The sequence below is a fragment of the Haemaphysalis longicornis genome, unplaced genomic scaffold (genome assembly GCF_048455015.1).
Source record: "Haemaphysalis longicornis isolate Haplotype H1 unplaced genomic scaffold, Haemaphysalis longicornis Haplotype H1 scaffold_8, whole genome shotgun sequence".
Classification (NCBI taxonomy): Eukaryota; Metazoa; Arthropoda; class Arachnida; order Ixodida; family Ixodidae; genus Haemaphysalis; species Haemaphysalis longicornis.
The window spans coordinates 169850687-169868142 of record NW_027526445.1 but is presented as its reverse complement, the minus strand read 5'-3'; the positions used below and the strand labels follow the sequence as shown (position 1 = coordinate 169868142).

At 45.8% G+C, this 17456-nt stretch overlaps 1 protein-coding gene across 1 annotated transcript in view; it reads left to right on the top strand.

The window, feature by feature from the left end:
• Window positions 1-5054: 5054 nt before the first annotated feature.
• LOC144149216 (uncharacterized) overlaps window positions 5055-17456 on the top strand; it is a 70670-nt gene continuing 58268 nt past the window's right edge. Inside the window, exon 1 of the mRNA XM_077680756.1 lies at window positions 5055-5093. The gene's annotated coding sequence lies outside the window, so the exon portion shown is untranslated. The remainder of the gene's footprint in view (window positions 5094-17456) is intronic.

Genomic DNA, 17456 nt, shown 5'->3' with positions numbered 1-17456 from the left:
TCTGTGAGCCGGAAATGAGGTGACAGCTCAATCGGACAGACGCCGATTTCATAACACGACGCCCCCAGGTTGGATTGCAAACACGGGAAGCGCTTTTTTGTAGCGTAAGCTACACTGGCCGAGGTTGAGCGGTTTCGTGTGTGCCGTGATGGGCCGTTCTGCGCAAGCGCGAGGAGCATCGGATTGGTTTGGATCGGATCGGATTGGATAGGCGTGGATTGGATTGGTTTGGATTGAATTGGATTGGATTTAATTTAATTTATTTGGATTGGATTGGCTGGAATAAATTGGATTGTGTTGGATTGAAATCCAATCCAATTGGAGTACGGGTGCGTAGAGAATTGGGTCTACTCATTCGCCGGTCTGCGCATTCCAGAGGAGTTACGTCATAGCCGCGGCAGACGCACCAACGCTGGCGCGTGCCTAGCTCTGCGCCTCCGTTGCGCAGTAGTCAAGTCTGACGCTACGCCGGAGCCGCTTGATAGCTGTTTCGCGTGGCTCCTGGACAGCCGTGCTGCGCATGCTCGAGGAGCAGTGACTGGACTGGACTGGACTGGACTGGACTGTACCGGACCGGAATGGACTGGATTGAATTGGATTGGATTAGATTGAAAATCGTTTTAGCAGCAATAAGCATGATAATCAGCTAATCCTAGACAATCAGGAAACCTTAGAATAACCAGCTGAACCTTCGCTCACGCTACGTATATCCTGGCATAGCCGAGCTAAGCCACTCCTATTTTTTTTTTAATTTTCTGCACATGTGATTCTTACCCGCCGCTGCTAACCCCGTACCCCTCGGGCCTTTGTTGTGGCCAAGTGGTTGGTTTGCCGGTTCCGCAGCGTAAAGGTCCCGGGTTTGATCCACGGAACGCCAATCACCAGATTTCTTCCTTGAGGCTTCATGGTTTTGTCTGCGATGGACACACAGTTCTGAATAAAGAGCTCTACAGTTTGAACTAATGCATTTCCCCATACGACGGGTGGTCGCCCGAAGAGCTCTTAACAGACCTGTGTACATAAGGCGCGTTCGGGAGACTGGGTTTTTTGAAAATCGCGCAATAGTAACGGTTCCAGTTAAGACAGTGCACGCATCGATCATAAAGTAGGAAAACAATAGCATATCTTTTTCTCATGAACCGCTCATTAGTAGACGTTTACATAGTTTACAGATGCGTTTACGTAATGAGCAAAGAATAACCGCATGCTTTGTTCTTGGTTGGCGATTGGCGTCTTTGAACGTTACGCAAGACATCAGATGCCCTTACAGCGAAAGTTTTACGTACTTTTATCGATGGTTTGATGCATGTTTGGCGCACTTTTGACGTGAAAAAACTTTCGCGGTTCTCTCAACTTTCTCTAGAAAAGAATCGTATAGATTTTGTTGTTTTCAGTGCAAGCAGAAAAAAAAAAACGTACGGACCTCGGTTGCGCAACCATTATAATCGAAACTTTACGAATAATATTCGGTTAGAGGCACTATCACTTCATATACTAAATTCATATTGTACTGAAGGATATTCAGTTACAGGCGCAATCACTTCGTATACTAAATTCATATTGCGTTGCTTTCAGTTTACCCAGCCTGCTCTTTTTCACTGCTTATCACTAGAGGAATGTTTCCAAAAGCAAGCCGTCTCCCTCCACATTGAAAAAAAAAAACCCGCCCGCATCTTCCCACGGGGGAACTCGAGTAAATGCGTCGCAGAGTGGTGGCAGTATCGCGTGAATGTTGCATAATTGGGTATGGTTTGGGAATGCTTAATTGTTATTTCGTCTTTATTATTCTTATTTATTGAATGAAGGAGAAGCGAAGGCAAGGAGTGTAAAGTTAAAGTCTGTCTTTATTGCTTGGTGCCGTCAAGCAAAGCGTCAAGTCAAGCGAAAGCCAAGCAAAGACGCCCTTGACTGAATTCCCAACGCGCGCTCCGCCGCTTATATACACACCGCCCGCGTTCGAGGGAGGGGAGTACGGGGGAGAGACGCGCATGCGGACACTTCCGTACAAAAGCGCGCGAACTTTCCATGCACCCACGACGCCGTTATCACGTGTACACGACCAGCCGCCGTTACTGTTGAGCGCGACGCAGCGCACGGGTAGCTACGACGCATGCGCGCACAGACGCGCTCCCCCCGCACCGCCACAGCTGTTGTTGAGAGCGACGGAGCGCACGGGGTACACGCGCGCCTCCCGCACCGCCGCACCTGTTGTTGAGAGCGAGGAGGGTATGGGGGAGAGACGCGCATGCGCAGTGACCGTGTAGACGGCGGCGACAACATCGACGAGTGACATCGCGAGCCTAAGAAATGCTCCGCATTTAAAAGCTATTCCACAAGCAGTGCTCATTGATTTATATTATGGGATTACTACGTTTTGGTACAACAGATTTATTGGAGATTGCCAAATAATTTCACGACCCCTTGTACCAAATTTTGTGTATCCAACAACCAGTTACTAAGGGTGTGTATTTCAAAATTTTTCAAATTAGTTCATACGGAAATGAAGTGATAGAAGTGCCGCACTTCCTATACATATTCTTCTACTGCGTCCCACAGGATATTCTGCTATTGGGCACCAGGACATCAGCACACTATCAGGTGAGTAGTTCATTCTGGTTTTCAAGCGACGACAGAACTGTGACCATGATACCAAAATGCTGTAAAATAATGAAACACGCTTTTATCATTGCTAAACGAGGCAGGGTGGCAAAATGGCAGTGCAAGGTATACACGGTTGACAGAGCGCTAGCATGGGCACAGCAATGTTGAACGATGTGTCGTCACTCAGCACTGCTCTACTTTTCGGACGCAGTTATCGCCGTGCCCTTCGATGAACCGGAAGGCGTCAGGGAGCGCCGGAGCGGCTTTATGTGCGAACTGTGAAATTATTTCTCGAGTGTCACTGTGAATTAGAACAAAGAACGACCCATCAAGCTTCTCAAAGCGCTGTTCCGACCACCGCCCACCGCCACACTCCTGTTCATACGTTTCATTTTCATGTTCGCAGTAACCATGCATACCAGGGGCGACGACCTGCTGCCAGTGGAACCCCCTCCCCATGTCACCTATTAACGCTGACATGGCAATTCTAACCTCAAATAGGGTTAGAAAGGAACAAAGCTAGATTGTTTCTAGATAGCATTGATCGCTTCCATCCTCACACTTATCCAGATAACGTCTTCCCTTCCTTTCCTTGCACCTGTTCAAAGAAAGCACGGCCTAAAAGTAAAGGCAAGCAGGAAAGCTGCTGCAGGACCGTTTTCGGCTCGTCTCGAGAGTATATAAACGCATTTTGAATGTAGAGGAATATCAAGAAGCTCCAAATATGGTTTTCATGCTCCCGGTGACCAGCACTGCAATTTCCTCGTAGTGATCGGTGAGGGTGTCATATCTCCAAATATGGTTTTCATGCTCCCGGTGACCAGCACTGCAATTTCCTCGTAGTGATCGGTGAGGGAGTCATATAATAACAAAAACCATTGTGATATGTAAGGCACGTGCGACACAACAAATAATTAAAAAAAAAACTAAAGAGTTTTGTTCTTGGAGTAGTGTAGTAAAAAAAGTAAAAACTGAAGTTTTCTTTGGACGCTAAGCCACAATGGAAAAGTGTATTTCAACAATTTGAAGTATCTATAGGTACATCGTTTGGAGTGGACGTTGGTACCTATTCTCAGGAAATTTCGCTATACTTCGGTCGATTTCCGAAATTGTCCTTTTCGATTAAAGGCTCCTTAAACCGGTTTTACGATACATGCATGTTCGCATTTTCAGGTAAATCCATCTCCTAATAATAACCTCCATCAACAATTCTAATAAAGGGAGGAATATTACTGGAGTTATTGCAAATCAAAACATCGGATTTTCACCAACGCCGTTATTCTTCCTCGTGTCGTCAACCTCCTCACAATATGCGATCGTGACTGCCCATGATGCCTCCCTTTTCGGTGACGTCTGCAAGAACATCTGGTTGCAGGGATCGTCCGCTACTGCGATATTCTGCGCTGCAGGATCGCTCGTGACGGGGCCCTCTGACTTTCTGCGTTCCCTTTGGACGTTTTAATCATTTTGCTCATGAGTCCTACCCTCCGCTCACGGCTGTAAAAGCCGATGGAAGGAATGGCGACTTTTACGCTTCAACACCACTCCCAAAGATTACACGAAATGAGCACGACCCTGCCACCGCGCGTTCACGGAGACGAGGTGTCTTGGTAAATATGAGAGTCAAAAATATTGGAGCGAATGACTAAAGAAACGTCTCGAAGTTTGTCAGAGTCACCACGTACATGTGATACGAACGCACGAAGGCTTATATATTCCTTAATTGGCCGCTCGGTCGCGGTTTCGTCGAGGTTGGGCGTGTTGTCGTGACGTCATCCACGCGCGTCCGCAGGCAGTTGGAGTATTCCATTCTCTTTCTCTGATCTTTTCGAAACATTTATAACCGCAACAAAAAGCAGCCAAATGGTGGCACGGGACGCCAAAGGCACTTTTCTATTTCCCCCCCCCCCCCCCCCCATCCCTCCCTATTGCGGGAAACGTCAATTCGACCCGTGCTTTATCAACTACCAGGCAAGTACACCCGAACGGATATAACGAGCGGTGTCAGTAGAGTAGTGCGAGTTTTGAAGTACACCCGAACAGATATAACGAGCGGTGTAGGAAGAGTAGTGTGAGTTTTGTGGCCGCGGGCGCCTGACGCTTTGTACGACGGCTTATGATTGCACAAAACAATTATTCCACCTAGCCTGCTCTGTTTCACTGATTACCGCTAGAAGAATGTTTCCAAAAGCAAGCCGTCTCCCTCCACATTGTAAAAGCTATTCCACAAGCAGTGAGCAGTGATTTAGATTCTGGGATTACTGTGTTTTTTGTACGACAGATTTATTGGAGATTGCAAAAAAATTCCACGACCCCTTGTACAAAATTTTCGTATATCCGACAATCAGTGAAAGGGTGTATGTTTCAAAATTTCTCATTTTGGTTTTTACGGAAATAAAGTGACAAAAGTGCTGCACTTCCTAACGATATTCTTCTATTATGTCCCACAGCATATTCTGCTATGTCGCACCAGGACGTCACCAAACCAGCAGGTGAGTAGTTGATTCTAGTATTCAAGCGACGACAAAACTGTGACCATGATACCTAAAGGCTGTACAATAAAGAAACGCAGCTTTTTCCCATTGCTAAACGAGGCAGGGTGCCAAAATGGCAGTTGAATGTATACACGGTTTACAGAGCGGCAGCCTGGGCGCAGCCATGCTGGATGATCTGGCGTCACTAAGCATTGCTGGCCTGTTTGGACGCAGTTATCGCCGTGACCTTCAATAGACCGGGGGGCATCGGGGAGCGCCGGAGCGGCTTTATGGGCGAACTGTGAAATCCTTTTCTGAGTGTCACTGTGAATTAGGCCTATCCGCTCCTAGATACTCTTTTCCAACCTTCAGAACCTACTTAGTCCTGAAAAATGGCCCATAAAGCTTCTTTAGGCTCCATTCCGACTAGCGCTCATCGCCACACTCCTGTTAACGCGTTTGGTAACTGCTGTGCGGCATTTTTTTTCTGTTTATATAAACGCAGTAACCATGCATACCAGGGGCGACTACCTGCGGAGAGTGGAAGTCCCCTCCCCGTGTCACCTATGAAGGATGACACGGCAATTCAATGGGATTAGAAAGGAATAAAGCTAGATCGTTTCCGGAATTGATCAATTCCATCCTCACACTTATCCAGATAACGTCATTCGTTCCTTTCGTTGCACCTGATCAAAGAAAGCACGGCCTAAAAGTAAAGCCAAACAGGAAAGCTGCTGCAGGGTCGTTTTCGGCTCGTCTCGATTGTATATCAAAGAATTTGAAAGTAATGGGAATCTCTAGAACCGCCAAACATGGTAAAAATCCCGAATTCGCCTGTTTGATGTTCCCGGTGACAAGCACTGCAATTTCCTCGTAGCCATCGGCCAGGATTGCGTATAATAACAAAAACCATTGCGATTTGTAAAGTACCTGCCAGGCAACAACTAATTAAAAAAAATAAAAATGTTTGCTCTTGGAGTAGTGTAGTAAAAAATGTAAAAACATAAGCTTTATTCGGTAGCTAAGCCATAATGGAAAAGTGTATTTCAACAATTTGAAGTATCTATACGTACATTCTTTGGAGTGGACGCTGGTACCAAATGTGAGGAATTTTCGTTTGACTCCGGTCAATTCCTGAAATTCTCCGTTTCATTTAAAGGCTCCTCATAGCGGTTTTGTCGATATATGGATGTTCGCATTTTCACTGAAATCCATTTCCTGGCAATAACCTCCATAAATAGTGCTGATAAAGGGCGCATTCTCAGTGTAGTCTTTGCAAATCCAAACGTCTGTCTTTACCCTGCGGCGTGATTCTGCCTCGTTTCGTCGACCTCCTCACAATGAGCGTGCGTGACCGCCCATGATGCCTCGCTTCTCGGTGACGCCTGGTACACTCGTTGACAACTTAAGAACGGCACCGAAAGTTGCCGCTATGCCTTATCACCGTAGCCGGATGTTTCTCCGCGCGGCGCAAGTAGGGCGTTACTAGGAATATTTTGAACATGGCGTGAGCCGTTCCCGTGATTTTTCGGACTTAATATGCTTATAAACGACTCCAGCGACGACAAACAAACTGTGTGAGACAAGACAGACGATATCACGCATTTATAGCAAACCCCTTTCAAAACGCGCGCGCACTGACGTCACGGTTCCGGCGCTTTGGCGGAGTGATACACATGAGGTGGTGCCGTTCTTGAGTTGTAACCGAGTATAGCACATCCGCTAGCAGGCGCGGCCTGCTACTGCGATGCCGTGCGGGGAAGCATCGCTCTGGGAAGGAGCCGTCTGACATTCTGCGTTGCGTTTGGATATTTTTTTATCCTTTTGCTTAGGAATCCCGCACTCCGCGCACGGCTGTGAAAGCCGATGGAAGGAATGGCGACTTTTACGCTTCAACACCACTCCCAAGGATCACACGAAAAGAGAACGACCCTGCCACCGCGCGTTCGCGGTGACGACAATGTCTTTATACATATGAGAGTCTAAAATACTGGGGCGAATTACGAAAGAATCTCGCCAAAATTTGTTAGATTTACCACGTACATGTGTTTCGAAAGCACGTTTATGAAGTTTACACAGCTCAACAGATGCAACCCGTATTTCGGCTTACGACGCTTCGGCGGTTCGCTTTGGCGACCATTCGTTTCCGGGAGTTGCAAAGAGCACGTTCGTGGGCGACTAGCAGCGCCCGTAGAAAAAGTACAGTTAAGAGCAGGAGATGAGTTACGGAAGGTTTTTTATATAATAAGCAATCAATATCGATCAGAGGTACTAGCGTAAACAGTAAAACAAAAGCACAGCGAGCCCTCCCGCAGGTCGGAATCTCAGTTGAAGCGGAAACAGTGCTGTTGGTCAGATATGTGGGGGCCTTCATGGAACCTTACTGCGCAACTGTTATTCAAAAAAAGTTCAGTTAACCAACCAGAAATCATTGATATCAAGCATAAAACACTGATGTGACAGGAGGAGTGGGTCTCAATCTAGTATACATCAAGCAACGTCGCGAACTGAAATCTCGGCGGCGTGTTTTTCGTTTGTTTTGTTTTTGTTGTTGTTTAAATGGAATTATTTGCGTATCGTATTCGCAAATCCAAAAGAAAACTTCTAGGTTGAACTGTGGAACCAGCATATCAAACGTCAATGCTACGTTTACCCCTTGGCACGGTTGGTTCATTTCAAACTCGTGCTCTGTATACAGAAAAAAATAGATAAATAACAACGGTAAAAAGATAACACTGCAGAAAGGGGTTAGCGACCATGTGATCTCCGGCGCAGCCACAAAGCCACTGCTGCGGGTACAATGACGTGATTCCAGTGTGCGCCCACATTAGCGTGCCCCCTTTACAGCGTGTCTTCTAAATGGAGTGCCCAGTACTCACCGTGCCGGGGTGACGGGCAATTGAAACGAATCTCTAAGTTCGCAAAAAATTGTAACACGTATTTTAGCAACGGAAGTAACTGCTCCCGCTCATAACTGCTAGCGCCCTCTACAGAACGGAGGATTACCAAACATCCCCCTCGCAAGGGGCACGATCAAATGCAGAGCATTTCCGGGGGCGCACGACGTTAAGTAGTTTGCGTTACGTTAATGTTGTTGCACTTGTGGCAACTGCTGACAAGAAAGCGCTCGTCAGCAGTAATTTGAATGAGTCTACTATATAAGGCGCGTCCGTAGCGTCGCATTCTGTGTCGGCTTTGTGGCGCAGTCGGTAGAGTACCATGTACCTTGTGTTCCGCCCGCAGAGTCGAGGGATCGAAACCTGGTGCCGGATAGTATTTTTTTTTTATATAGTAGAGGGGGGTGGGGTGCGGACTGCGGACGCCAACGCTGGTGACATCGTGAGTTACATCGTGAGAATTTAAAACGCAATTGTAATTGCAGAGGACGAAATACTGATGTGCGTGTTTTGCGAAACTGGTCTGTCTTTATGTAGAGTAGACATAGTTTCTTTTCCATCCCCTTAAACAAGCCAACAGGTGGGCTTGGGGAGTGGGACAAGGGAAGAGGGGGATATGGGGCAGCGGCCGGCCACCACACCCTTCACGTATCGCAATAGGCATAACTGAGAACGTAAAAAAATGGCGAAGAGCCTTTACAGAGAGAAAGGGGCCTCCACGCCATCAAGGGAAAAACGAAATTGGCTTCGATTCACACTGTGAAGGTGGTTGGAAAGCAAAGCTGTAAATGCCACGCACAACAATCCGAAGCGACGTCACTTGAATTCATACACGTGGCTCTACAAAGAGTGAAACCAGAGATTCTACAAGCCGTTTTGGGGGATTCGCTGAGGCGGCACCCCGACAGCAGCATGGTACGCCACGGCTGGGGTAGAGCAGTGTTGGCGTGGTGTTGAAGGGTAAAAGTGCCCATTCATTCCATCGGCTTTTACAGCTGTGAGCGGAGTGCAGGATTCGTAAGCAAAGAGACAAAAAAATGTCCAAATGGAACGCAGAAAGTCACATGGCCCCTGCTAGAGCGATGCTTCCCCGCACAAAATCTCAGTAGCAGACGACGCCTGCAACCGGATGTTCTTGCAGACGTCACCGAGAAGCGAGGCATCATGGACAGTCACGCTCGCGAGGTGCGAGGAGGTGGACGAAACGAGGGAGAATCACGGCGCGGGCGAAAATGCAATGTTTTGCTTTACTGATCACTTTAACAAAATTCTTGAAGTAGGTGATTACCACAGCGTTGAACTGTTTGGAAGTATGAACACCCATGTATCGGCAAAACCTCTTTCAGGCCCATGTAAAGCAGACTCCTGAAACCTATTTTCAGAAATTATTATGGATTGCATATATCAGCAAACAACCGGCACAGTACTAGTAGCTCGGCTACAGATTTAGTCGAAAATATTACCCTTGGCACGTACCATGGCCTCCTCTGTCTTCACTCCATCCCTCAATATCTTCCCCTTCCTTCTAGCCTCTTCCATGGTTAACGGGATGGCTGGTTTCCGAATTCAATTTTCCCGCGCTCGCACTGCTCGCAGGCCATGTGGTGTGAGCGTGCAGCTTGCCTCCCGGTATTCTAAACATGTTTTTCACGCGAAGCTTTAGTGTTAAACTGATGACGTCTGTAATGCGAATACGCCCTGCATAAAAGCTAACTTTCTCTGATGATGATATCATCATCGTCACACAAAGTTGGCTTTCCTGAAGTGTAGCAAAATTTAAACGCTCTCCTGCGATGCGTGGCTACAGCTCCGTTACGCCCGCTCTGCTGAAGGATGATGGGTAGCAGAGAAAAGAGTTGAAACAGGCGGGTGACAGCGCGACGTGAACAGGCGTGACGTCATGTTGAGAAGTGAACATCGACAACAGTTTCTTGCTTGCAGTGTTGCCATCTCTCCCAACGAAACCGCCGCCGGTTGTGACGGGCAGAGTGCGACCGGCCGCTCTAGCGTCCGCACCGCCGAGAGGGAGAGAGAGGAGAGGCGCCCATAAACAAAATGGCTGCGCCCATATGTAAACAAATATCACGTGGGGCCGACCGACCAATGAAAATCCCGGAGGCACATAACAATGAGAGAAAAGAGTGCCGATCCTCTAAAAGTCTTTATTTAGTGACGCTAGTCCTTCCTACGGCTACATCTTCCCAAACATACGTTTCAACGTTTGGCCTGGCGGATGAACACACAGGAGGCTTGAAAGCTAATTTGCAGAAAATACTCGTAGAAACAAAATCGGTCGCCATCTCGGCCTGGAAAAGTGGATGTCCAGCAAAGCTGTTGTAAACCAATACAAGTGTGATGGAGGAGTTTATATAAAGCTGCCGGAAAACAAATTGGCGTATCTTCACTTTGATTTCCAACACCATTGTTGTGTACGGCGTGTTAGGAGCCTGCTTTTATCTTTGTGAATTTCCACCTATTTCCCTTGTATTTCTCCTCCACAGATAACCGGTAAGTACTTCGTTCATATTTAATACGCGCGAAAAGAGACACTATTATTGCAACTAACTGCTAATTAGAAAATTTACAGAAATTTATAGAATTGTTTACCAATGCGCAGCATTCTTAATACGGCTAGTATAACGTGGAAATTCTTTGGAAGCAGATTCAGCTTGGAGTGGCAAAATACGCTAAATGATAATAATGTTTGAATGCGCAGCCCGTCAGTGTCGTTTACGGTGGGTTGGCGGCGTCGCGGGCTTTATAACCGAGTGAGCGAAGAAAACACCGCAGAGAAGGAAACCGGGGAGGTAACTGCGACGAAAGTGTGAGGAGGAGGGTGGTATGCCAGAACACGCGGTGAAAATTGCGACGAAATTGTGAGGAGGAGGGGGGTATGCCTAGGCGGTGCGACACGCTGCATGGCGGGGATGCCCTACAACGAGATAACCGAGGGAAGAAAAATGCCACCGAATATGAGCCCTCAGGAAAGCACAGGATGAAACGAATAGGATATCTTGCACACAGGTGGGATAGGGATTCACGTGGTGGTGGCGTGGCCATTCTTGTGAAGTCGCCTATTACGACAGAAAGAATTGATTGCTCACTCTCCGAAACGGTTTGGTGCAAAATATTTGTCGAAAGAGTGGTTTTTATTGTCGGAGCAATTTACAGGCCCCCTGGTACCACGTCTGATTTCCTAGACCAACTGAACAGTTTCTTGTGCAAATTTCAGAATGGCAACACGAGGTTGATACTGACTGGCGATTTTAATTTACCGCATATAAATTGGGAAAGTGTCACACCTGGACACATAGATACTCTGAGTGGTGATAAAATGTTGGAAATAATGTTCTCTCATAACTTAACACAGATTGTAAAAGAAAATACGCGAGTAACTGCTAATTCAGAAACATTGCTTGATTTAGTGTTCCTATCACGCAGAGTGACACATAGTACTTTATCGGTTGAAGAGGGAATATCGGACCACAAGCTGATAACTGTTAATATCCAACTAGACGCAAAGCCGCAGAAGCGGCCATTTATCCCGGTTCAGATTAAAAATTTTGCACGGGCCGATGACACGTCTATACTTGATTATCTAGAACTGTCCCTTCATGAGTTTGAACTTGCTTCTGTCTCAGAATCCGTAGAAGAGTTATGGCAACGTTTCAAAAGCATTGTAAAGCATTGCACGGATAAATTTGTTCCAACTCGTAAAAAGAAAACGAAACAGCGTAGTCCGTGGATAACCCGGGAGATCGTCCATATCAAACGAAAAATAAAACGCATGCGGAAAAACAAAACCAACTCAGTAGCAATCGTACATTTGCGTGGTCAGTTAAAGACGGCATTAAAAGAATCCAAACGAAAGTTTTACACCGAAACCCTTGCTGACTTCATTAAGTGTTCCCCGCAAAAATTTTGGCTTCACTTGAGAAATAAAAAAGAAGAAATTGAACAGATAAAAATTGGATCCGAAACAGTGAGGCAAAAACTGCAGATAGCCAATTCTTTCAACCAGTTCTTTTAGTCGGTCTTCACTAGAGATGAATCCGATCAGGTGGATGCTGACCAGGCTTGCCCGCGCGCCTGCGCAATGGAGCCCTTTTCTATTATGCAGGAAGGGGTGTTCAGTCACTTGCTAGGGCTTGACACTAAAAAAGCAAACGGACCAGATGAAATTCCCAGTGAATTCTTACGACGGTATGCCGAATGGTTGTCCTTTTACTTAACAATCATTTTCAGAAAATCTCTAGAAACGTCCTCATTACCGCAAGACTGGCGCACTGCGATTGTAAAGCCTATATACAAAGCTGGCAATCGGCTTCATGTGAACAATTATCGCCCCATTTCACTGACCTCTGTGTGTTGCAAAATCATAGAACATTTCATAGCAAGGCACATTATTATTTTTCTTGAGTCAAAAGAGTTTTTTTATTTCCATCAACACGGATTCAGGAAGGCGTTGTCAACTGTTACTCAACTGATAGAAACAGTTCATGATTTTTATTTATCTCTCGAAGCTCGACAACAAATAGACGTCATTTGTGTAGATTTCGCCAAGGCGTTTGATAAGGTTCCTCATAACAAATTAATTTTTAAGCTTCAGCAACTAGGACTTAGCTCAGATATACTAAATTGGATAGCCGCGTATTTAAAGAACCGTCAACAAAAAGTACGTGTAGATGATTGCACATCTAGTTCATTGGAAGTACTGTCCGGAGTCCCACAGGGGTCTGTTCTGGGTCCTTTGTTGTTTTTAATTTTTATAAATGATATTTCCGCAGTTGTCGAAAGCCCGGTTAAAATCAAACTTTTTGCAGACGATTGTTTAATTTACGCTCCTGTAACTAACACAAACGACCAAATCAAAATTAATCGCTGTCTGCAAGCCTTGCATAATTGGTGCGCCCAGTGGGGGATGGAAATTAACTTTTCAAAGACTACGTTCACCCATATAACCAAGAAGAAATCTGTACTCGCATATGATTATAAAATCGGAAATAACTTTCTTACCAGAACACACAGCTTTAAATACCTGGGGGTGACTATTACCAGCGATTTGGGGTGGCACACTCATGTTGAGGAGGTGTGTTCAAAGGCCTACAGAAAGTTGTTTTACTTGAGGAAAAAACTCGAACATGCCCCTAGAGATGTCAAATTACTTTCATATAAGACATTTGTTCGCCCTATTTTGGAGTATGCGTCTCCTGTATGGAGTCCTCATCAGCAGTCACTGAGAGATAAACTAGAAAAAATTCAAAGGGTAGCAGTGCGCTTCATTTGCTCGCGGTACCGGAGGACAGAATCCGTCACAAATCTGTTAAAATCATGTACGCTAGAACCCCTGCAAGTACGCCGCGAAAAGCAAAGGTTAAAACTCCTGTTTCAAATTATAAGAGGCGAAATGAAAATAAATAAAGACACATACATACAACCTGCACCGAAACGAGGAACTCGGTTGAACCATAGTCACCCATTCAGGCCTTATTGGGCGCGTCTAGATGGCTTTAAGAATTCTTTTTTTCCTTATAGCATAGAAGTGTGGAATAGACTTCCAGAGTACGCTGTTACTAGTTCAAATGTCAAAGCGTTTGAGTGTTCGCTAGAATTGTACTACCGGCAGCACGAAACATAATGTCTGTTTTGTCATTGTGTATTGTTTTTTTGTTTTGTTTGTATTCCTCCCTGTAATGACCCTCAAGTGAGGGTTACAGTATCAATAAATAAAATAAAAAAAATAGCGAAAGTTTGAAGGGGAGGGCAATATGCCGAGGACGCGCCACATAAGCCCACCCGACGCTGCGTTATGCACGCTCAGGTCCGCGCAGAAGTAAACGGAGCACGGGAGCGGTGTCCGAATTGCATCGGTGCGTCGCATAGAAGCCCCAACAGGAACCAAGGAGCACGTTGGGGTAGTACGCTCGCACTGCCCCATAGAGTTTCTTAGTAAGTATGCTAGAGAGAAAACTGCACCTCGTAAGACATGTCGTCGTGGGGGTTCATGGGAAGACCCTCCTTTTTGGCTTGGCCTGCCATGAAAATTGGATTCATAAGTGGTTTTTGGGATTTGCTTTCTTCACAATGCATTAACACGTTTACGACCTACAAGAAATCCGAAATCTTCCCGTTTTTGTGGTAGCCGTGCTCACTGAAACAGCAGGCCATGCGTGATCGCAACTCACGTTGCTCATGCCGCATTCGAAGGACGTATGACTAAGCGGGTAATATGCCGCCGCGAAATTTGTAGCCGACGAAAAGAAACAAAACGCACTTCGACGAAGACAAGATACGGCAGATACGGGGGCTTGTATGCGTCCTATCTTGTAATCGTCCACGAATGTTTAACGCCACGTTTTCTTTTAAGTGCGAATGCACTTCTTAAGCGAGCCTGAATCGTCCGCCGCCGTTCTCCGCATAGCAACAGCTGCGGGTGCGCGCGCTCCTCGTCTTCCTCCTCGTCTTCCCTAGCAACGGGGGGAGATGGGCGCGCGCTACTCTCCTCCTCCTCTCTCCGCTCAGTGACTGCGGGTGTTGGGCGCCTCCTATCCACTTCGGGCGGGAGAGCTCTCGCTCGCGTAGCGGGCGCTCCGCATTCCGACGCGTGAGGGCGCTCGTGTAGCCCTCGCCGTAACGGCGGGCGCTACTCTCCTCCTCCACTCTCCGCACAGTGACCAGGGGGATGAAACTCTGCCGTTTATCTGTCCCGTGACTGCAGCGATCCTAAAGTTTGGGGGCGGTACTACATACGATCATAAATGAACGTTGTTGTTGCATTTTATATTGATTACCAGGTTACTTATTAATTACGGAATGTTTAATATGCAACTGAACTTAAAAGTTGCGGTTCTAGACTGCGAAAATACGAGCGCCACCCGGAGTGGAAAACCGGAACCGCGCCTTTCTGCCTCGCACCTCTGAAAAGGGGCGTTTCTTGTCGCGCCCATAGGTATGCTACGATCCACGGTGTTCCGAGGGCCGTTTTTACCACCGTGAAGTTTGTTTCATCGAAACAGACGCATGAATGGATTCGCGCCGTCATCACAGATTGTGCTGTACTGAGTGGTGTCAAAATTCTTCACGCCAGGACGGCATAAAATTCTTTTGGATCCCGGTGGACGAAAGGTACGATGTGCATGCTGCTCGATTTGTTTTTCTACGCTTGCACGACATAGCAGGATGTGGTTGCAGCAGTAGCTTTATAATTTAAGTGAGCATACACGTGCACTATTTATTTATTACATTCTGATTGTCTTCTTTTCCTCTTTAATTACGCATGAAATACGTGGCAGAGCATCTGACAGTTAATCCAGTAACTACATTAGCTACACACGCTTGTTTATACGTGCGTTATTGATTTAATGCGTTCCGATTGCGTGCTTTGCTTTTTAGCGCAAGTGAATGCACGGGATGCAGCAAAATGTATATGAGGCAACATATACAATAACTAATGCAACAGTGTGAGCTTCTCTGCACCCTTTTTATTATCTTTGGATTGCCTGCGTTTAGTTTGTTTTCGTAGCTTGCGTTTTTGTTGTTATTGTTATTATTATTATTGTGATTGTTATAATTATTATCAGTATTATTGTTGTCGTTATTGTTATCAGCCTATTTATGCCCACAGCTGGAGGAAGGCATCTCCCATACAGTTTTGGTTCAAAGGGTACGGGTCCATAGGTTAATATCGTGTTGTTAGCACTACGTTAACTAAGTAGTGACTACATTAATTATTTTATTGCGTTTCAGCTGTGTGTTCTGTATTTTATCTTCACCTGAATCCACGGCATATAACAGAATGAATTTGTAGCAATAAATATAGAAACTAAGGAATTACTGTATATGTTTATATTACAATAATAACTGTAATTCCACCACTTATAATTTATAATTTACGCTTCAGTTCCATGCTTCGAGTTTCAGCTTTCAGTTCAGGAACGATATATTCATAAAAACGTAGTTACACCTATAAGCCGATAAATAATGAGACAATGCAGGCTTAACCTGTCCTAGTAATTTATTACAGCTTTTTAATTAAGGTGTTTATAACCGGTTTACTGCAGGGCCCGAGAAATACCTGAGGAATACATAGCGCGCGGAAGTATATATGCATTAATAATAGTTTAGAAATCCTGGTGTGGGATGGCTGCTTTTGTCTGCAGAAATGTATTTTGGATTAGGAGGAAAGGTGGGTTGTTGCCACCGAACATTATGATCGCACAAATAGAAAAACGTATCCGCATCTCTTAAAATGACGACAGGTTTAAATTTAAAATTTGCCTTTACGATTGGTGTTATGGCAAGTCGTCTTTGTAGTCAAAATCAATTTAAGAAAGAAAGATTCCTAATATATCAGATAACGTTTATTTCTAATACAGAGTCCAGTTTTCACTCAAAACTATCGTATGTGCGCTTGAAAGTAGCAATAAAGCTAGTATATATTCGTTCTAACCCAAATATACACACGTGCTTGTTGATGTTCCAGATCTCGCGTTTGGCTCCAGTGTGCGAGAAAGCAGGCCTCGCTCATTTACCACCTCGTCAGACCTACAGCACCTACCGGCTGAGTCCTGCCCATTTCACCAGCAGAGACTACGCGGACCTTGGACAGAGAAGGAACAGGACAGATATGCACTGGCTGGATACCTAGTTATTAGCATGCGGCCATGAGCCCTACAGTTTTGTATGCGACTAGGAACGTAAAGAATCCAAGTTGTGTTTTTACTGTATGAATGGTACATTTAGCAATAAAAATTAAAAAAAACTGCGCCCTTTATTCTTGTCTAGATTGTGTGTAATAATAAACCAAAACAATGTCGTACTTAGAATAAGAGGTGCAAAAAGAAGTGAACGCGCAAAACTTTATCAATCAGAACGAAACAATTGCCCTTTTGATAATGTGGCGGGTTGCGCAACAGGAACAAGATCGTCCGCTGGCCGTCTGAATGGGTTTTGAATTAGCGCTAAATCCCCCCCCCCCCGCTCGGCTTTTCAGTCCTCAACAAGATGGCGTCTCCCAATGCATGTCTGCAACGCGCCGCCATGTTTTTAGTACCGCCCCCAAACACCAGGGGTTTGTATGGCGCTGCGAGCGAATATCGCGTCCCATGCAAGGTATAGGAAGTTTCACTCCCCTGCAGTGACTGCGGGTGTTGGGCGCCTCCTCTCCACTCCAAGATCACGATATCCACCGTAATCGCGCAATCAACAACCGTGCATTCGCACTTACACACTCTCCCCCTCGGGGAAGTGCGAGGGAATTTTTTTTCTTGTTAAACTAGCTGGCGGTCGGTGCACCGGTTCACCACGAAGGCAACGTTTTTATAGGCACGCTCAAAAAACTTTCGAAACTCTTCAAAAAACATATTTGAAATAGCGGTAATATTAATAAAATCGCAGTCTCTAATGAGTTACCCCCAAAATAATAATATTGTTCGCAACTACAACCTTGGCCTGCGGAATAGCAGGCAAAACCGTCCCGGCAAAA